The following is a 13,901-nucleotide window of genomic DNA, read 5'->3' as shown; positions in this document are numbered from 1 at the left end:
CTTGGATATCAATGTCATGAAGTCTATTCAACAAAAGGCCATGATCTACTTTATCAAAGGCCTTGGCAAAATCAAGATAGACAACATCAGCTGACTCGTGCCTTTCCAGTCTCTCAATTTTCCAGCTAGTGTTGTAGAGTGGGAGGCTAGTCCAGATGGGTATATTCCCATTGCGAAATCGACATCTCAGTCGTTCGAAAAGCTGGAGGAATTTGCGATCTTGCGCAATCTCTCTCAGCATGTTGGTGCAGCCACTAGAGAAAATAGTGTTCTCGACTTTTTTTTCTCCAATGACCCTGATCTGATCCAGTTTGTCCATGTGACGCCTAGTAATCTGTCAGATCATCATGTTCTCGATATAGGGTCGACCATTACTCAAAAGCCGGCGTGCTCTAGAGTAAGACGGGCCGAAAAGGTCGATCTGGCTAAGTTCAAGTTCAAAGAAGAACATTAGCCGTTGATTATAGAAAGGTTAGGGGAGCTTGATCTTATTTCAATGCTGAAAAAGGAATCGTCCATAGATGTAGCCTTAGACAAAATGATTCTATTTTTTGAGGACGTCTGTTCCAATCTAGCAATCTCTGAATGTGTTTCACAGGGCGGGGCACATTCTAAAATTCCGAAGTATAGGAAGAATTTGTTCAAAAATAGTTGCAAACTAGCAAAAAGGCTCCAGAGCAATTTGAATCCAGTAGTTGTGGCTAGCCTTCAAAGAAAGTTGGATTTAATCCAAGGTAGAATTAAGGCCTCCATTGAGACAGATCAGTTGAACAAGGAAAGTAGAGTTGTTCAAGCGGTGAGGTCGAATCCGAAGGCGTTTTTCTCTTATGCAAACTCTAAGAGAACGATCAAACACCCTGTAGGGCCTTTTGAGATCGATGGGGAAACCATAGACAATGTAGAGACTATGGCCAACATACTTGGAGATCAGTTCTCTAGTGTGTTTTCGACTCCACTGAGTTTAGGAGCAACAGTCCATTGCTCTATTGATGAGTTTGCTGGGACTGGCAAGGCTTGTCAAGCTGAGCATTTAGATGATCTTGTAGTCACAGATCAGGATGCTTTAGAGGCCATCAGAGACTTGAGACTCTCGAGCTCCCCCAGAGAGATTCTTGAACCTGGTGTCTGAGAAGCTCCGCGGCGCCGAGTTGAGTGAAGGACAGACCTTCCAAAAGACTCGTCTCCAGAATCTGCTCAATTTGGAGTCCTTCGGCCCCTCGGAAGCTGGTTTCCTCTTGTACGGTCGCAAGACTGTCCCTGTCGTCTTGGCCTACAAGGCTCGTACTCCACTAACACTGGATCGCTCGAGTCCCGTGACTCTGAGAAGTACTTCAAGGCCGAAGTCAAGCCCATTGCCAACATCAAGGTGGAACCACCTTTGGTGTTGTGTCTCCTTTCACCAAACAATTCATTGGTGCCGGTGTCGAAATGGGTCTCCATGCTAATGGCTGTTCTGCCGTCAAGGCTGAATCAACACACCGGTCAATTGACTTGACTTTGAAGAAGCCTGAGCAGGTCAACACACAAGGTTGAACTCATCCACGTTTTCGTCAAGCCCTACACCTTCACTCGGGATCTGACCCGTTTGGTGCCCACTTTCAAGGACTCCAGTGCCAAGACCATCGTGTCCACTAACCTTATCAAGGTAAGTCGAAGCAAACACTTCTTTTTGTTGCGTTGAACTTTCCATCAATCCCATGAGAAAACAAACACATTTACGAATGACATTTTTTCTCATTTCCGTTCACAGCAAGAGTTCAAACTTGGTGAGAGATTCGGCGTGAACTTGAACGCCAAATTTGCCACTGATTACAGACATTTCGACTTTGTTACGTCATCAACAAGATGTCGTACCAAAATATCCAATCTGCTTTCCACACCGGACTCATGGTTCCCTCGATCAGATACTTCTCCTTCCAACTTGTTTGGGATGTGGAGGCTTCTCAAACCAAAGAAATTAGGACCCGAATCTCTTCTGGTGAGATCCAATGATTTGAGCTTAATTGACAATGTCAATGTGCCAGTCTTGATCCCAAAAGATACTATTCCTTTCAGTTCGTGGCCAACACGTGGAAGGAGGTGACTTGGAATTGCTCTCGGAGGAGGGTGTGTCTCAAGAGGAACACTTGAGAAGGATTTGGGGAATCGTATCAAACTCAGTCGGAGGCTGAGATCTGTCATCGACAGGCTCTTGGTCAGCTTGAGCGTGCTGCTGAAACTGTTCAGGAAATCTGCGAGCAACAATCTGAATCTGGATCCTTGTCTGATGAGAAGAGCGCGAGTGCCGCAAGGCTGTCCATGTCTGTGAACAGGCTAAACGCATCTGTGAAGAGTCCCGCCGTTATGAGCAAGAGATCTGCCAGGATAAGAAAGACCAATGCTTGAGCAAGCGCCGCACCATCCAACACATGGAAAGAGCCCTTCAAGGACAACAAACTGGAAGTGGACGTGTTCATGGTCTCAACTTTGAATCCTCTCTTTGGTCTGCTTACCATGGTGAGCGCAAGGTTGAGGTCATGGGAGTGTTTGGCCGCAAAGTCAGCAACAACAACAAGGATATCAAGGCTTTTGTTGATATCAAGATGAACCACGCCCGAGCATCCTGTCTACGAAATGGAAGCTGTTAGTGAGACCAAGTTGCCTGAGGTCATGTACCGATGGAACTTGGACTCGCTTTTGAAGGAGGACATCAACATGAAGAACAGAATCGTCATCAAGTTCGGTCGCCAAAGTGCTGACAAGCCACACCATTGAGCTCAAGACCAACTGGGAGAAGACTGAAGCCCAAAAAGAAGCTGTCCGCAATTCGCCTGAGTTCAAGAAATGCAATGAAGAGTTCCAGGCTAACCGCATGCTCTCCTCAGTGTGCATGGAAGCTCGCCACCAAGCTGCCTCTGTTGACAAGGTCCAATTCAAGATCCAAGCCCCCTCTTTCATGAGGCACTCCCTGTGGGACAGCGTGTGTTGTCTGCGGCTGAAGGCTATCTTATGATGAACTACGGCATTGCCAGGCAATCCCTGACCAGTGGTGACCGCTCCACTGACACTTTGGAGGGTGAGGTGAGAGTGTCCCGCTCGGGTCGCATGGCTGAGCTGAAGATCACCTCTCCCGTTGAGATGAAGTACCACAAGATCACTTTGCCTTACGCCATCCGCGGTTTCATGCCCTTGTCGCTCCGTAAGGTATCTTGCCCCGTCTCGTCCAGAAGGTTACCCGCGACCAAGCACCTGCCAGCTGTCGCATTGACCCTGAATGGATCAGCACCTTCGATAACAAGACCTACAAGTACACCATGAACACTTGCGAGCACCTTTTGTTCAAGGATTGCTCTAACAAGCGTCCTTTGGCCGTCTTGGCGAGGGCGTGTCCAACTCGTACAAGAATGTCAAGGTCATCCTTGGAACCACGTTGTCACCATGAACTGGGGCCGAAAAGAGCATCTGGGCGGCAAGGTGGACATCAAGATCAATGGTGAGCACAAGGACATCCCGGTGGGAGAGCTCTACGTCAAGCGGTCGTCCCGACTGGTCATGTTGTGTTGAACATCTTCCGCAGCAAGGATTTCCGTGGTTTCCGTCTATAACCCTGAGGAAGGACTCGAGGTCTTCTATGATGGGAAGAAGATTGAAATTGTGGCCCCTCAAATCCTGCACAACCGTGCTTGCGGACTCTGCGGTGATCTCAACCTTGAGAACACGGCCGATTTGCAAACACCCAAGCAATGCTTGATGCGACACAATCGTTTCAATGCCTACACCTACATGATCAAGAAGAACAACTGTCCTGGATGCCATCAAAGACACGAGATGGAGCGTATACGAGCACGAATTGGCCAATGCTCACGTCCCAAGAACTTGCCCACTCCTTTGGAAAAGTTGACCCGTGCCAGCATGAGCCGCAAGCCCATCACCGGGACCCATCTTTTCAAGAGGGAGGAGAACCGCATCTGCTTCTCCAAGCGTTCAATCCGCGTTTGCACGGGCAACTCTCGCCCTGAGATCATGAAGACTGACATTCTGGACTATGCCTGTTTGATCTGGCCCTCCACCAAGGCTGAGCAGTTCTTGGCTCGTGCCAAGGCTGGAGAGATCATTGACGAGCTCTGGCTCTGCCCACTGTTTACTCCGACAAGCACGCGCGTGCCTTCTCAGTGCTCTTTGGAAGTCAGCGGTTCAGAGGAGTTCGCGTACAACTACAGGACCACCCAGATATTAATCTATGAACACCGGAAGCAAAATGCTATTTATTTCAAGCAACATTAAAAAAACATACCCATTTGGAAAATAATGAGCGGCAAAATGTCTAAATTGAGTTTTATTAGATAATAAAAATCTTTTTGAACACAGGTTTGATGTAGTTTGATTTTTCTTCCATGGAAAGTTTCAACACATTTGTTAAAGAGTGCATTGTTATTTCTGACATCAATTGAAGTTACAAAGACTTGGAATTGATATGGTACTGCTCTCATACAAAATGCGGAACGATGATCACCAGGACTGTCCTAATAATGCAATAAAGATTGACAAACATGGAATCTAAAATAAAAGAGGGTTAAAAATGAAGAAAAAATGCAAAAAAGATACATTAATGTTTAGCTCCTTATAAGCTCTAATTATCCTTTGTAACAAAATCATAGGCGAAATGATCAAAGAGCAAAAAGCCAAAGGAATGAAAGTGCATAAGGATTTTCAGTGGGAGTACACAAGTTTTCTTCGTAAGCACTCTACTCTACGATATGATTATAGCAGGTCACAGTTGTTGAAAGAGCGTCATCAAGTTTCCAAAGAACTACCCAAACAGATCTTGTCTTTTTCTGCCACGCAAAATCAAAAGACCTAACTCTGATTTTAATGGTAGATGCATTCTATTTTATTTTCAAAAACTGAAGAAACGTTATCTTGAATGATTGAAAGAGTTGCTTGCAAAAAACTAAATAATCAAGCCTTTAAAAAAATATTATTTCCTGCATCAAGAACTATGAAATCGGTAAGTGGGGACAAATTGTTTCCAAAACACCCGGAAACATCAGTAAGAGATTTACTTTCTAATCTAAAATGGCAAAGATATGCAAAAACGCCAAATGATGCAAGTAGTGTAAAAAGATCGGCAAATCGAAAAAATATGCATTTGTCAATTTTGGACATCACTGATGATCACTCACGGTGGGATTTAGGGCCAACCAATTAATTGCCTTTGAGATAGATATGTCAAGACTTTTGAAGCTAGTTTTGGTATTTGTTTAATAAACTTCAAAATTTCGCAAATCGTTTTATTTAGTTGGCGGGCAAAAAAACAGAAAAAACACTAAAACCAAAAACTTACTAATGTATTTCAATATCGTACTAAAGTGCCCTTTGAAATGAAATGAAATTACTGTATGTGAAAATTTATTTAACGGCTGTTGTGTTATGCTACTTTGAATGGCTCATCTTCATCTGGGCTCTTGTCTTTTCGTATAGTGTGCCTAACCTTAAATTCTTAGATTTTTAATATCTTTTTTCCGATACTGAATGGTCATAATAATCCCTACAGTCAAAACGAATTTTGCTTTGTCAAAATATTTCAATTAAAATGAACAACTGAAGTTTTGGAGATTTCCTGTGGAAACACTGAGTAAGGCAATCGTTGAAATTCAAAGCAAAATCTGTTGATGTAATATTATCAGATATTTAGGATCAGTCGGAGGGTTTTCCTCAAGCTGGACCAAAATAGAAACTGCGAGACATGAACAAGTTTTGCAAAATTTCAATCAAATACAGCACTAGTTTTGACCTACCTTTCAACTCCTCAGTGGTGATGTGTTTCGAGTCGGAAAGGCAGCTTTTTAGCTTAAGGGACCTCAGCTAGGACTCCCATCCTTATCAAAAGAGTATACAGAAGTAAAAAAAAAGGAAATGTTTAATGGACTGTCAAAATGTGACCTTGCCTTTCTAGGACTCGAACACAGGGTTGCTTCAAGACTCGCTTTTGACCTTTCATTCTCTGGCGGTAACTTGTTTTGCTCAAGTTGAGAATCCTATTTGAGGTTCTTCAAGCGAAAAAGCTGAGTTTCATGAGAAGCATGTAGGGCTAAAATGTTGACCTAGGATCTCCCGGGATAATGGACAAAAATGTGTTTGGTGATTTCAGTTTTCAAAACCAATTAATACGCCATTGATTTCAACAGGTGTTTGGTGATTCGTAAAACGAATAATAAAAAAAAAAAAACCATCTCAATGAAATTTGCATTGACTATAATATATACATTCTGATTTCCATCATGCAAAAGGCCTTTTGAAATGTAGCTTATGGTGAAATAATTTTTCATAATCTCACAGACCAACAGAGGTAGTAAAAAGTGGTTGGGAAAGTGTTTTATGATATCACCTCACTTTTGTGAATAATCTTATGCTGGATGTTTTATGTTAGATGAAGTTACCCTTCATAATGATTATATTAATGACAATTTCTTGAGACAATGCCAATCATAATTTTGAAATTTCATTGCAATTATAGATAAAACACTAAGGAACAAAATCATTATTATTATTATTGTACATAATTGCGACAAATTTGTCATTGAACTATTGGTAGATTTACAGGTATAGTACATAATGACATTTGTTCCCTACTACTGTGTCTTCTCTATGGAAGTTTTGGGTTAGGCCGCCATGCGAGGCGTCGTGTCCATCCACATATTGTACTTTGGAAAATAACAATAAAAATAGATAGATTAGCAGTAAGGAATAGAATATATAAAGATAGAAATAAAGATATAAGGAAGATATTATGGAAAGATAGAAATATAAATGTAAGGAATACATCATGGATAGATTAAAAAAATGAGTATAAGAAATAGATTTTGGATCAGTTGATAGAAAGAAAGGTTTTTCAATAGATACCTATTTAAGATGTAGTTGATTTGGCAGAGTTATTTTGTTTCAAGAGGAGATCTTTCCTTTGTACCGTTTATTTTGATCGAACTGGCAGTTGATATGATCTTCCTTTTTCTTTGTTCTGACGGATGTAAATCTAAATCATGGCCCTATCCTCTCAAAAAAATTCCATCATCAAATCTCAAAGTCTTATGTTTTCAAGTCAATTCGATATCCTTGAGTTGTTTTTTATGTTTTTTTGCAACGTCGTGAAAGAGATGAGACAGTTTCTGAGGTAATTTGATCAATTCAAAATGTGGCTCATGGAGCAGTGTTTTAGAAAGGAATTCGTTGGTAAGTTGGATGTTTGGTAAAGAGACGTAGATGAAAACGTTATCCTCACCAAGGACTTGTGTTCGTAGCATAGACTCTTCACACTTTTTCATGCGAACATCCAGATGTTCGTACAGTTTCTTGATTTCCAATAGTTCTGCGAAGCATTGATGAAAAAAACCAATTCTGAACATTGACATTCAATACTTGGCCCTCAAAAAAGTCCTATTTCCACTTACAATTCTAATTATACAACGTTTTATAGTTTACATTCCATTTCATGTGCCTTTTTGCATGGAGATGATGACGTCTTATAAATTGATAATGAAAGGGATTTGTTGTTGGAACTGGAATTGGAACTGGAACTAAGAACCGTTTTTTAAAATCTCGAACTGATACCTGGTTTTTTAACCTGATCTTGTTTTTTTTTCAAACTAGCCATTTTAAAATTTGTATTCAACATGTTTTGACGATTTCTTTCATGCAGTTTTTTTATTAGAAACGTCAGTTTTTATTAGAAGCATTAAAAACACGAAACCCTCAATACCATAAATCATCAGGAGAAGCCCTCACGGGGTAGTTTGTTTGCCCCATTGCTTCCTTAAGTCTCTTTCTACTTAGACATGTTCACCAAGCTTGAATCTTTATCTGTGAAATGTGACAAGCACCGCCAACTATCTTATCCTAGCCAGCATGGGTTTCAAGCACATTTTAGAACGGTTACCCAACTCCTCGAGCATAAAGAGCACGTCATTAAGGTACCAGAGAGTCATGAGTCCGTTTATTAATTATTGCTTATTGCATGTGCCACTCCAACCACCTTTCTGGTGCATAAAGAGTAAGGGCTTGATGATTAGTTCATTTCAAAACGAATAAGTTGGCTGTATGGGCAAAATTCCTAAAACAATTTTTGCCCGACCAGGGTGGCCAGAATATGCGAATCAAAATTACCGCCAATCTGCTTTCGCTTGGTCACCTTTGAGAAGTAAGATGATATGGTTTCTTGAAAAGGGTTGAGGTATTACTGAAAAAGGGTTACGAGACTTAATGATTTATGACTTGTTCATTGATGAACGAGATCAGATTCATATCGAAATTCCTCGAATAATGCTAAGGCCAAGTATGAGGAAAGAGGGTGATGTAATTCATCCAAACCTCTGATCTGGCGCTTAATTGCGTGTTTCAATTTTATCCCATCTCACTTAAGTCACTAATTTTTTCTTGACAAGATATAAAGTATGTGCCATGAAGGACTTCATTTTCGAAATCTCAGTACAACATGTCATTTCTTTTCAGTTAGGTTTGGCAATTGTGGTAAAGCGGGTTCGTTCATCATAACAATGACTTTAACTTGTCTTAATTTGTTCTCTGTTCAATAAAAAATTGCCTCATTGAGCTGAAAAATTTGATGTAAGTTCCAAATTATCAAACGAAATGCTGTGGTTTCATTGGCTGGCCTCAAATTAGAATAATGTCTCTCCATCCGTATACTTTATCGTCTGTGCTTTGGAATTTGTGGGGAGAGGTACCTTAGCGTGCCTAGGTGCCTTGTCCGAAATTTTTGGTGGGCGTGAAAGTCAGCCAAAGTACAATCCAAGTTAAGAGCGTTAACAGTTTCTATCAATATCCAAGAATCCCCCTCCAGCACTTCCCAGTAGTATGATGTAAATTCAAAAGCATTCGAAGCCAGTGTTGGTTTATTCTTTAGTTTTAAGTGATTGACCCATTATTTGAAGGGGGAAAACGTCTGTTCAAAATATGAATTGCCATACTTGCTTTAAAAATGAAACTTCTTCATTGACGTTTGAAAGCATGGAAATAAAGTTCTATTCTTTTCATTTCTGCTAGTTACCGCAAGAAATCTTGATTTAGACTTATTTCTGCACAATTTGCTTCATGATAAGGTTTGCAGGGAAGTGTCTAGGCTAAAGGGGACATCTAGTCTTACCTAATGCATAAGCAGTTGGAGATTGATAAACGTTATTCTCCACCGATTAGTTGGCGGTGCTCATTTTTAAATTTGTGGCAAAATGTTAAAAGGTTTAGATAGAGACTTTAAGGGTTATTGATATCGTGTTAGGTTAGGTTGGGTTAGGTTAGGTAAGGTTTGATTAGGTCAGGTTAAGATTTAAAAAAGTAGCACCGCTAACTAATCGGTGGAGAATAACGTTTACCTTGGAGATTCGATCTCGTAGTGAGTCTACGTTTTAAGGGTGACGAAAGTTAACTAAACGCCGATAATTTTGATTCAAATATTTTGGTCTCCGTGGTTGGCCATAAATGGCATACGTCGAGATCACGTTCCAATTTTTACACTAGGGTGAGCTAGAGAGATGTCCCAGCAATGCGAAAACTGCCTGCCGTAGAACTGAAGATTTGGTGCGCGTAAACGAAAAACATTTTGTCAGAAAGTTTGCGAAGTAATTTCGGAAATATTTGGCATTTGACAAAGAGTTCTTTTCTGAGCCATCTACACCTGAAATCACCCATTCAAAATAGTTTGACAAATATTTTGCCTTCAATTCTTGAGCAGATGAACTTGCAAGTGATCGCATCATTTCTGTATGTGCTTTGAATCCATTTAATATTTCTGTTATCCACATTAAGCAAAAGATGATTAGTATCAATATTAAGGAACAGTACGAAAATTTAGGAATAAAAAAAAACACTGATGGCACTATCAGGATGAGAATGTGTCACTTTCCAAAAAAGCTCTTTATTTTACCAATCTCCTTCTGTGCGTTCATATGTTGGCTGGAACCGATTACTACTTGAAGGCATATTTAACCTCTTTCTATGGCCCATACCAATAGCCACCCAATGGTTCACTTTTGATAACATTTCTGCTTTTCAAAAGGTTTTCGAAATTCATTTTTTATAAATAATAAACCTAACTATTTTCGAAACAAAAACCCAACCTATTTTCAAATTTATGATAGTCGTGAATAAATGAACGGCAATTATCCTTTGCTATCACAAACTTTTTAATAGCAGGGTATGGGTCGAAATATGAGAACCATATATAGTCCAAAGGTCATGTCAGTAACGTAAACACATAAATATGGTGAGAGAAAAAAAATTGATCAAGATGATACGAGTGTTTGTGATGAAGGGCACAATTTCACATACAAATTGCCTCCATGCATTATTGGCATTTTAAGGCACTCGGAGGTATGGGCTAGTGTCATTGGCGGCTTTAAGTGGAATTGGGCAGAGTTGGGTTGCTGTAAGTGAAAGTCTTAGGAGAAGTTGAGTGCGATGAAGGTCCAGAACCCTGGGCTGGTTTTCAAATGATGGGTCAAATGTATCTGGGTGGGTGAAACCATCACGCAGCACTCAAAGCTATTAACGGTTTTAGTTTATGTGGAAATTGTTGGAGGGTAGTCGACCTTAAAGAAAACCATGGCCTGAGTCATAATGGTATTGACAAGGCCGTTCTTAAAGCCCATCTGGGAGAGAAATAATTTGAGATGCCCAATCAATCCATTGACTGGCGTAATCCCTGAGTGTACATAGTATGTGAAGCTATGCAGGCTAGTTATTAAATCATGGACCGGTGGCCGGTTGGATGATTTATTGGCCATTAGAGCACATTGGGTAGGACTATATGGCTTAAGATCTGGCTTTCATGGCTACAATTGGCGGGCGGGAAGTGGGCGGAAAAAAACCAAAAGAAGCTGGGTGGTCTTGATGCTTTAGTCTCATGGCCGCAGAGGATTGATCATGTTTGTGTGTGTCGGCTGAGGGCTAAATGGCAGCAACCAATAACCGACTAAGAACCCCCATGAACCAATGATTCTGTTGTGTCTGATCTGATCCAACTTCAATCAGATCAGTCTTCAAAGCAGGTCAAGGCATCCACCTAGCTTTGGGTTGGCTCCATCAAGGATAAACGTTATTCTACACCAAATAGTTGGCGGTGCTCGTTTTAAAATTTGTTAAAGGTTTAGATAGAGACTTTAAGGGTTACTAATATCGTGTTAGTTTAGGTGGGGTTAGGTCAGGTAAGGTTAGTTTAGGTTTGAATAGGTTAGACCAAGTTTAAAAAAGTAACACAGTTCTAATCTAATTTCGACACGCCTAACCTATCGATTTCTTGGTTTTCTTTGACAATATGACTGCTGGCGCCAAGGGACCTTGAAAGGAGGTTCATTTCGGCTGTCAAAGGTAGTCACAATCCTGTCTGTTTTGAGATTTTCATTGCGACAAAAATATTTTTTTCCTTTTACTTCCGGCCAAACTGATAGCATACATTAATTTCCCTTAAAAAAGTTTCTAGGCGCACGACCCGGAATATAATAACCTCTCATTGCCGCTCTCGACGGATCGTCAAGACAATTATTGAATCACTCAACCTTGTAAGCAATTTAAATGTTCATTGCTTTTTTGCTCTAATCAGTGCAGTTATCTCAAAATGAGTGAAAAATGTAGTATGGGTTCCCTAGCACAAACTAGTTTTGCAATCGCACCGGAGATTCTGTGGTCTTCCAAGCTACTTATCCATGCCTATTCGAATTTGTTCGTTGACCTTTGGGGTATTGTCATCTAGTGGTTATTTTCCGGAACATGATCCTGCAGCTGTTTCTTCTCAAGGCTAATTATCTGGACAGGAGGAGATGAATCCCGATTCCGGAGATTGGTGTTGATTGATCAATTATGGATGGGAGATGGGTGACAACTGAATTAACATCTGATGACTTTGTTCATTGAGTGACAATTCCAGGCCTCGTGATAATCTTGGGTTCTGGGTTGGTGTTTTTCAAAATGAACCACATCCAATCCATCTTCCTTCACATTAACCATCATTGATTGAGAGGAGTTAAGGTCTATAATGGCTGAAAATGGATACCTTGGTTGGGATGGCTAGTGAGGATGCTGTCGTCCATGAAACATTTTCTGTTTGGCAAACAATCTTTCAATATGTTCAAACAGACAAATGTTTGTGAAATGGCCAGCAATGTTTGTGAAATAGGAAACAATGTTTGTGAAATGGTTAATTATTTGTCACGTAGATGCACCATTACGGGTAGTACAAAACGCCTTGCACAGTCACCATGCCTTGCTCACCTTTTCTCATGTATTGAAGCCTATTCTCCACCATCACTTGAACCTGATATAGATGGAAAGCTTCACATGGGTATTAATAATTTCAAGCAATTGGGGCTCGACAGCTTTAAAAATTCTACATTTTCCAAGGGTCACTAATTTTGCTTTTGACCAATTCTTTGGCGTAGTCATGTTAGGTGAAGCATTCTTTTTTGTATTAATCTTACCTAGAGGGCTAGTCAGAGAAGCGACACTCACGAGATTTCTGAGATTTTCTTGCCTCCCTGCCGGCTGCTTGTTGTGTGCGAACGGGATTGGCTTTGAACACATTTAGTTACGTGATTCTCAAAATCAAGTTCCGAATTCAGGGAGCCATTGAGTTGATGGCTCGTTTGTTTGCTGTGGTTGAAACTGAGTAACGCAAGTGAAGTCAATCAGCCGGACACCCTGCTGCCCACCTACCAAAATGTGTTCAAAGCAAAGTCTCAAATGGCTTGGTTGGACTGACTTTTCTCTGACAAGCACCCTAATCTTAGCCACTCAATTTTGTTTGAAAACTGATCATGAAATGAAAAAAGCGACAATCTCTTTTGAAATCTAACATGGGGCAATTTGGAGTTTTTTTGCATTCTGGCAATCACCGAGTTTACAATACATAGGAGATTTGCCGACATTAGCTAAGCTATGCACTGGTTTGAACGTTTTTCCTTCTAGCCCAGAGTATGATGCAAAAAGGATTCTAGTTGTGATTGATTCTGAAACGGCTACAAAAATGTCGTATTGTAGTAACATTTTTGGACAAAATTATTGAATGGAACATCTGAAACTTTGACCTTGAAAATGANTTAGCCACTAAGTTTTGTTTGATAAATGATCATTCTATTGAAGAAGCGGCAATCTCTTGTGAAATCTAGCTTAGGGGCAATTTGGAGTTATTTTTGCATTCCGACCATCATCAAGTTTTCAGTACATAGGAGATTTGCCGACATTAGCTTGAGATTTATGTTTTGGTCTGAAGGCTTTTTCCTTCTAGCCCAGAGAATGATGTGAAAAGGATTCTAATTGTGATTGGTTCTGAAACGGCTACAAAAATGTCGTGTTGTAGTAACATTTTTGGACAAAACTATTGGCTGGAACATATGAAACTTTGACAAACTTTGAAAATTAGCTTGAGATTTAATGCACTGGTTTGAACGTTTTTCCTTCTAGCCCAGAGTATGATGCAAAAAGGATTCTAGTTGTGATTGGTTCTGAAACGGCTACAAAAATGTATTGTAGTAACATTTTTGGACAAAATTATTGAATGGAACATCTGAAACTTTGACCTTGAAAATGACGATTTTCGTTCAGTTTGGCTTTCCCGCCTCTATCGCCTTTTCACTTTGACAGGGATTGAAGGCGTATGGTGCGTCTCAAGGGGGGCGCTTTCTTTTCAGGCTGCTTCGGCTGTCTAGTGGGCTGGCCTCTTCAAATTCGGTAGGTGTCTTAATCGAGTTCAGCTGTTGATAACGCTGATGACGTCATGCTACATGGGCAAAACAATCATTCAGTGCTCGAGAAGGACGCCAGAATCAGAGAGGTAAATCAAGGATTAATTCAACATGTGCCCTAGTTGTAACACGTTTGGGTGTGCCAATCGGTGCCAAAACCAATCAACCGTTTGAATG

The 13,901-nt window shown here is 40.6% G+C and overlaps 1 pseudogene; it reads left to right on the top strand.

Moving 5' to 3' along the window:
* LOC131883460 (vitellogenin-2-like) overlaps positions 1-4,308 on the top strand; it is an 8,216-nt pseudogene extending 3,908 nt beyond the window's left edge.
* Positions 4,309-13,901: the final 9,593 nt, after the last annotated feature.

Source organism: Tigriopus californicus, chromosome 7 (genome assembly GCF_007210705.1).
Source record: "Tigriopus californicus strain San Diego chromosome 7, Tcal_SD_v2.1, whole genome shotgun sequence".
Classification (NCBI taxonomy): Eukaryota; Metazoa; Arthropoda; class Copepoda; order Harpacticoida; family Harpacticidae; genus Tigriopus; species Tigriopus californicus.
Note: the sequence above shows the minus strand (reverse complement) of the source record. Positions and strands in the feature narration are given on the sequence as shown.